Here is an 8,397-nt window from a genome sequence, read left to right as displayed (position 1 = left end):
GATACGGAGAAATTTCATGTGAGTAACTGGACACTGAACTCCAAAATTCTCACGATTAGCATAAACAATTATAATTGTGGGAATTACAATTATTGTCAATATGGAGGATAGGTTATGTAGCTATTTCAGAACAATAAACATAAAAAACTATTCTGAAGAGCGCTTTTTTAAAGGTACTTGAAGGCTCTGATTGATATACACGTTACAAATAAAAGAAAAACCAGGAAATTAACAAGTCCAAAGTAATTTTGTTGCACCACTTGACTGCAAGTTGTTCTAGCTCGAACAATTATTATTTTCTGAATTCGATTTTTTCTGCGAATCCGAAAGATTTTCTTTTCTCAAGTATTTACCTCTTGCCTCGAGTCTCTGCTATCTTTAACCGACAGTATATAATTTTCAAAATATATGTATATGTGGGTATGCGTGTTAAAAACTCTTAAACATAAATGCACAGGAAAAAAGCGTGCTGGCCATCTATAATATATGAGAGCAAATCTGCTCATTTAGTGCCCGACAAACATGCTCGGCCGAGTAAATTGTTACTGGTCGAGCGGAGACCTGTAATCAAGAACAAAATATGAGCTAAATACCTCATTCTTCATAAAAAGCAATTCGTAATTAGCTACCCCGAATAAATTGATCTTACTTTTCCCGCTAAAAGCTCATCACCAGGAATGTTAATTTCACCATTCCATGGATGATTTTTTTTCATTTTAATTTTTTTTAAAGGCGAGGGCAACTAGAAGCCGAAAGTGATTAAACTTGCATGGAAAAAAGGGGAATGTTAATGATACTTCCGCTGATTCTGGCGGATATTTTAGTCTTGTAAAACGTTGCTGGATCATTTTCATTCCTTCTTTTTCCCCCAAAGCAGGTGTTCCCTGCCTGATTAAAACGTTAAATAGGTACAATTGAACATGGAAGGTTGGGATATGTTCGGAAGTCTGTCAATGAATGTCTTTTGATTGAATCATTGTCATTAAATAATTCACTGCTTTAAGAAATTAGTGGTGACAGACAGCAGTTAACAATAGCACCTTTGAATGAGCTAAAATATGATCGTCATAATATAGTTTCGAGAATAAATTCACCTCCATATTGCAAATATCTAGGTAATATTATTGCATTGTTAAATATACATTTTGTTACCGTTTTCTTAGGGATCCTTTTGATCCATTAGTTGCTTAATAGAAAATTTTCTCTTTAACTTAATAAGTAAGGTTCCCAGTGGTTTCTAACCTATTATTAGGTAAAGAAACCATACATATTAATAGTTTCCAAAATCTCTGAAGTCCAATGACATGTTATCTAAAAATATTTTATCTCTGGATCTAATTGTGCAAAAATCTAGCTCACACACACACACACACACACACACACATATATATTATATATATATATATATATATATATATATATATATTATATATATATATATATATATATATATATTATATATATATATATATATATATATATATATACTATATATATATATATATATATATATATATATATATATATATATATAGATATGACTGGTAAAAATGTTCTGTAACAACAGAATTCCATCTAATGAAAGGAGCCCATAAAAACACCAAAATGTAGAGAGAAAGTACTCTATTTCAGAGACTGCTGTCTCTCTCTTCAGGTATATGAATGAGAAAAGTTTACAGAAAAGGTGGTATTTATACCAGAGATCCGTCCACAAGTAAGCCAATTTAGGTCACCCCCGCTGATAATCTTCCTTTAATCTTCTTAAGCGTTGGTTGAATGAAGACTTCGTCGACGACATCTGAGATCCACCCGCCTTTTGAGATGTTGCTTATTACCTGCTTCTCTATTAAGGCCGATTCCTCATTTGACTCTTGTACCGGCAGTTGCTGCTATAAATCACACGTGACAAATTCCAGTTTATTCTATGGTTATGTTCATTTATATGGTTGAAAATAGCCGAGTTCTGTTGTCCATACCTAACCGACCGTTTGTGTTGTATTAATCTCTGGGGAAGTGATTTGCCTGTAAATCCGATGTAAGATTGGTCACAGTCCTGGCATGGGATCTCATAGACCCCAGAGTCTTTGGGAGATGTCTTTTGTTGGACGTTAATCAGGGATTTGGCTAAGGTATTTGGGTAGGTAAATGCAAAAGGGTTGGATTTCCCAAGGGTGTGGGTTATTCTCTTAATCGTCTCCAGGTGAGGAATTTTTATTTTATTGTTGGGCGTGTCTCTGGTCTTGTCTTTAGGGGGTCGGTAGAAAATTACGTTTGCTTTTTGAATTGCTTTCTCAATTATATGGTCAGGATACTTTAAAGATGAAAGTTGCTTGCGAATTAGTTCAAATTCTTTTTCCAGGAAATCTGGGGAACAAATTCGTAAGGCTCTTAAGAATAGGTTGCTAGCTACACCTATCTTGATAGTAATGTCGTGATAGCTAAAGTAGTGAATATATGAAAGTGAGAACGTTGGTTTTCTGTATATGGTAAATTTGTATTCTGTCGTGTCTCTGATTATTAAAACATCAAGAAAAGGAATTTTGTTGTCTGTTTCCCATTCAACTTTAAATTTGATGCTGGGCACTAATGCGTTTAATTTTGAGAGGAATTCATTAAAATTACCCCACTTATTATCCTAACATTTTGGGATAATAAGTGGGGTAATTTTAATGAATTCCTCTCAAAATTAAATGTACCTCGAAAATGTGTTGAAATAACACGAAAACGCTCGGTACGCCTTCTTTTATTATTCCTGTGGCCTTGGCTGAATATATTGTCACGCGCTATTTAGTGACTTTAAGCATAATCAATATATATATATATAATATTATAATATATATATATATATATATAATATAATACGTATATATATAAATAATAATATATATTATATATATATAGTATGTATATATATATATATAATATATATATATATTGTGTATTGTATATTATATAATTATTATAATTATATATATATATATATATATATTATATATGTATATATATATATATATATTTATAATATATATGTATACATAGAATATATATATATATATATAATAATTATGATATAATTATATATATATAATAATATATTATATATATCTATATATATACATATATATATATATATATATATATATATATATATATATATATATATATATATATATATATATATATATATATATATATATATATATATATATATATATATATATATATATATATATATGCTTATAAGTCACTAAATAGCGCGTGACAATATATTCAGCCAAGGCCACAGGAATAATAAAAAGAAGGCGTACCGAGTGCTTTCGTGTTATTTCAACACATTTTCGAGGTACATTGTACCTCGAAAATGTGTTGAAATAACACGAAAGCGCTCGGTACTCCTTCTTTTATTATTCCTGTGGCCTTGGCTGAATATATATATATATATATATATATATATATATATATATATATATATATATATATATATATATATATATATATATATATAATATATATATAGATATATATATATAGATATATATATATATATAGATATATATATCTGTAGATATATTTATATATATATATATATTATATATCTATATATATATATATATATATATCTATATATATATATATATATATATATATATATATATATATATATATATATATATGTATTACACACGGATGAGCTTGCCATAGATTTTTAAACCCAAAAGCACACGAACATAGCGCGCTGGCTATCCGTAAGCAATGAGGGCAAACTTGCTAATTTAGTTCCAGACGAACGAACATACTCGGCCGAGCAAATTGTTATTGGTCGAGCGGAGACCTGTAATCAAGTATAGAAACAGGAGCTAAATACCTCATTCCTTAAAAAAAGCAATTCGTAATTAGCTACCCCGAATAAATTGATCTTACTTTTCCCGCTAAAAGCTCATCACCAGGAATGTTAATTTCACCATTCCATGGATTTTTTTGTATTTTTTATTTTTCCTGAAGGTGAGGGCAACTAGAAGCCGAAAGTGATTAAACTTGCGTGGAAAAAGAGGGAATGTTAATATTACTTCCGCTGATTCCGGCGGATATTAAGGTCCAGCAAAACGTTTCTGGATCATTTTCATTCCTCCTTTTTTCTCCCCAAGGAAGGCGTTGACTGCCTGATTAAAACGTTAAATAGGTGCACTTTGAACATGGAAGGTTGGGATTCGTTTGTGATTTATCGTTGAGTATCTTTCGACTAAATTATCATTAAATGGTGCGTTGCTTTGACAACTAAAAACACTGTTGAAAGCAGTTAAAAATATAATTTTGCTGCGTAAATTACATGTTTGAAGTAAAATCGCATAGAATATATTCACTTTCCCATTATACTTTGGAATTCTACGAATAACTAGTTACTAATTACTTAGGAATTTCTTATATTTATTCATATACACACACCCAAAATGTATTTATTTATTTTATTTAATTTTTAGATTATCTATTTATCTATTCTAGACTAATTCACCTTTTTTAAAACAGCTTTCTCTTCCGTCCACTACTTTTACGGATAACGACAATTGCCTGCTTCATACGTATGCACAGTTCAACAGCCGCCGTGTCTCTCTGGAAACGTGCTAATTTTATATTCAGATGTTTTGGTGTGGGAGCTATATGAAGGTCACCCCCCACCCCCCTCTAAAGCCGAGCGGTTTTGTGTGGAAATTATCCAGCCATTTGAAGACTTCAACGTCAGGCGGAAGTTACAAAGCAGAGCTGGTTATTCATTTTTTATCATCTATTCTTCACATGTCGCGAACTCGCTAGCCCATAATAACAGTAATAAAAGAGAAATGCAGTAAGTCGTAAGCAATTTATTTATTCATTATTATTATTATTATTATTATTATTATTTTGCTACCCTCGTGACAGATCATCACGAAAGGAATTTTTATCTTAATACGGATTGCTTCTCAAAACACAAGAAAGTTTTGAGCTTATAATATATATATATAATATATATATATATATATATATATATATATATATATATATATATATAAATATACATACATATGTATATATATATATATCTATATATATATATATATATATATATATATATATATATGTAATAAACTTCGTACTTTCAAACCTTCATCGATTCTTCTACCGACGCTGATACGTGGTTTTAATGGAAATCAGGTCACACGATATTAATTAAAAAAATCCCATTGTTTTCTTCTGCTACTGGACACCATTTCATTTCACAACCTCTACCTACGTTGCTATCGAGTTCATCTAAAGATAAAGAGAGCCGGAAATGACTACACTAACTCTCCAATTAGATGACAAAACTCACTCTTCATGGGCACGTGTACTTGGTGAGTGTCATCCACAGAAATTTTATTATAAGTGCTTGACCCCCTGGACTGGGAATGCATACTCTGAGTGCCTGGATGAGGAAGGTATTATCTTCTATCCTTAGTAAGGAAAGAGGATTCTTTTTGATTCGTCAAGTAGTATATCAAAGTTTTCTGAGAAAAGTGGCGTTTTTCAAAAGATATAATTCTTTATGATCAGTTTTAACCGGGTTTCCTAAACAAACTGATGTGGACAAGTGTATTCACGAATAGAATATGTGTGGATTTGATAGATGTTTTGCGGTAAAAATTTATCAAGAAATTATCACGTGTTTATGGCGTAGAAGACCGCAGATTTAAATCAGTTAGTTATAGATTTTCCCATTATCATCAGCCCTACGTTTTTTGTTGTCAGCCCAGGGTTTGTAGTAATTCCTAACCCACCTTGGAGGAAGAAGCAAGTTGCTCTCAATTTCATTTAATCTTTCTCCTGCTTTCAGGAACTGAAGCACAGGGAGGGTATAGCGTCGACGCTTTCGGAGGCCATATAAAGTTGTTCAGCAGCGGCATTGGAGAGAGGATCTCTCGGGAAACTACTTCGTTTGGAGATATTTTACTTGTTTAGTATTTCCTGTTGACTAACACTTAACACTTTACTTCGTGTTCGGACTTTTTTTTTTGTTTTGTTTTACTGTGGTGACTGTTTCTTTTACCTAGGTATTACTGTGGTGACTGTTTCTTTGTATCCAGGTATGACTATGGTGACTGTCACTTTTATCCAGGTATTACTGTGGTGACTTTCCTTTTGTTCAGTTATTACTGTGATGTATGTAAATTTTATCCAGGTAGTACTGTGGTGACTGTCCCTTTTATCCAAGTATAACTGAGTTGACTGTCCTTTTTATCCAGGTATAACTGTGGTGACTGTCCTTTTTATCCAGGTATTACTGTGGTGACTGTTTCTTGTATCCAGTTATTACTGTGACGTATGTCCATTTTATCTAGGTATAACTGTGGTGACTGTCCCTTTTATTCAGGTATTACTGTGGTGATTGAGAAGTATTTTCAAGAATATATTTCTACGGTCTCGAGTACATGAAATGAGGTATGGTAAACCCGTAGAGTTTATTTATCACATAAGTTACAAGGGGGGTGGGGAGGGGGACAGGTTACGGGTCTGAGCCTACCCTGTTATCTAAGTTAGGTCAAAATGATGGCTGGCTACCTGCCGAATTTCATCTAGATCGGTCATGTGGTTCGGATTTCTTTTACGCACTAACATGAAAACATAGATACAAACATCCACTTTTAATATAAGAATATATAGATATAAGCATGTATGTATATAATATATAAATCATAAAAATTGAAAAACTGAGAAAAAACCATCTGAATTATAGTCGGATACAAATGATTTATCGCTCTGTAAACTAATCAGCTATATCGGAGGAAAGGAAAGCAGTCCAGTTACCCAAACCTTGCTTTCGCACTAATTAATGTGTCAGGGAGGAAAGTCTCGGGGGTTGGGGGTTGGGGGTTGGGGGGAACGGTGGGAAGGTTGGTACGGCTCAGTGAGCACTTGGCGGATATTCGTGGCAAATTAATCTGAAGATGACAGTTTCATTATGCCGGGCTTAATTGATTTCGCAAAGATGTCTCCGCACTGGTCGCTGTCCACTTTAGCAAACCCGGCGATGAAATTGAGTCGGAAATGTCTCTGTCTAGTGGTGAGTGGGTCATCCAAGCATAATTAAACCTCGGGAGATTCTTCAGGATCACTCTGTGATACTCGTGTCTTTCATATCTTTCTTCGGGAAATTTTGCTCAGTCGAATTTTGTAATTATCTTTGAATACGCAGTAATGTTGAATACATGTTAGTACAGTGTTATCTATTTAATTAGTATTTATTAATTTTTTTATTACTAATAAGTGCTCTCTTCTTTCTGTATTTCCTATTGCCTTCTGCTACTTCTTTAAAATGTACACCACATCATTTGGAAGATTGAACTTCAAGTCAATGTCGGCTTCTGTTGACTCGATATATGAATAGGGTTCATCTTCTGAATAAATAATAATAATAATAATAATAATAATAATAATAATAATAATAATAATAATAATAATAATAATAATAATAATACTTTTTGTTTTTAGTATAGATAGAGGGCCTCATCTCATCCTAATTTCTAGAAGGTCGTTAATTAGAATGACTTACTGCATACAATCATACGACCAACTAAAAGTGCCATCGTATGTAGAAAGCATAAAAACTTGTCGGAGTATTAAAGGATTTCAAAATGACAGTAACCAAGAATAAAAAGGCGCCTGTAGACGAAACATTTAAAGAAACCGTGTTTGGCTGTGAGTTTCAATATACCATTCATGCTCGTCTATTTTGGTCGGCTGTAGGTTTGGTTGATGGTGACGCCAATTCAACTTATTTTCGTGGGGTCAGTCGCATTCCTTCATTTTGAACCGCGAACTTCTGAGCCATTCTTTATTTTAACTTTGTTTTTCTTTAACCCTAAAACGCTCCAATGACATAATGCAAAGGAAATGAACGCATACCATTTAACCATTTCACTTTTCAGTGACGTTTAGTGCGAAGGATAAAAAATAATTCCCCGGGACTTGTCCATGGTTACATTTGGCCTGGAATTGTGGAATTCGGAAAGTTGCTTGGTGCAATGGAATTCACGTTCAAGACTTAAAAAATTCATAGAGAGAGAGAGAGAGAGAGAGAGAGAGAGAGAGAGAGAGAGAGCTAATTACAAATGACTGATAAAATTCCAGTGTTTACAATACAATATAATACAATACAATACTTATTATCGTTTAATTTATATAGATGATGTCGTTTGTGAACTACTTATATCGTTGTTTTATATATATATATATATATATATATATATATATATATATATATATATATATATATATGTGTGTGTGTGTGTGTGTGTGTGTGTGTGTGTGTTGTATATTACCTATGAGAAGGTGCACACAATCAATTAAGACTGACTTAACTTCAGGGATCAAGGACATAATCTGCTA

The sequence above is a fragment of the Macrobrachium nipponense genome, chromosome 4 (assembly GCF_015104395.2).
Source record: "Macrobrachium nipponense isolate FS-2020 chromosome 4, ASM1510439v2, whole genome shotgun sequence".
NCBI lineage: Eukaryota > Metazoa > Arthropoda > Malacostraca > Decapoda > Palaemonidae > Macrobrachium > Macrobrachium nipponense.
Note: the sequence above shows the minus strand (reverse complement) of the source record.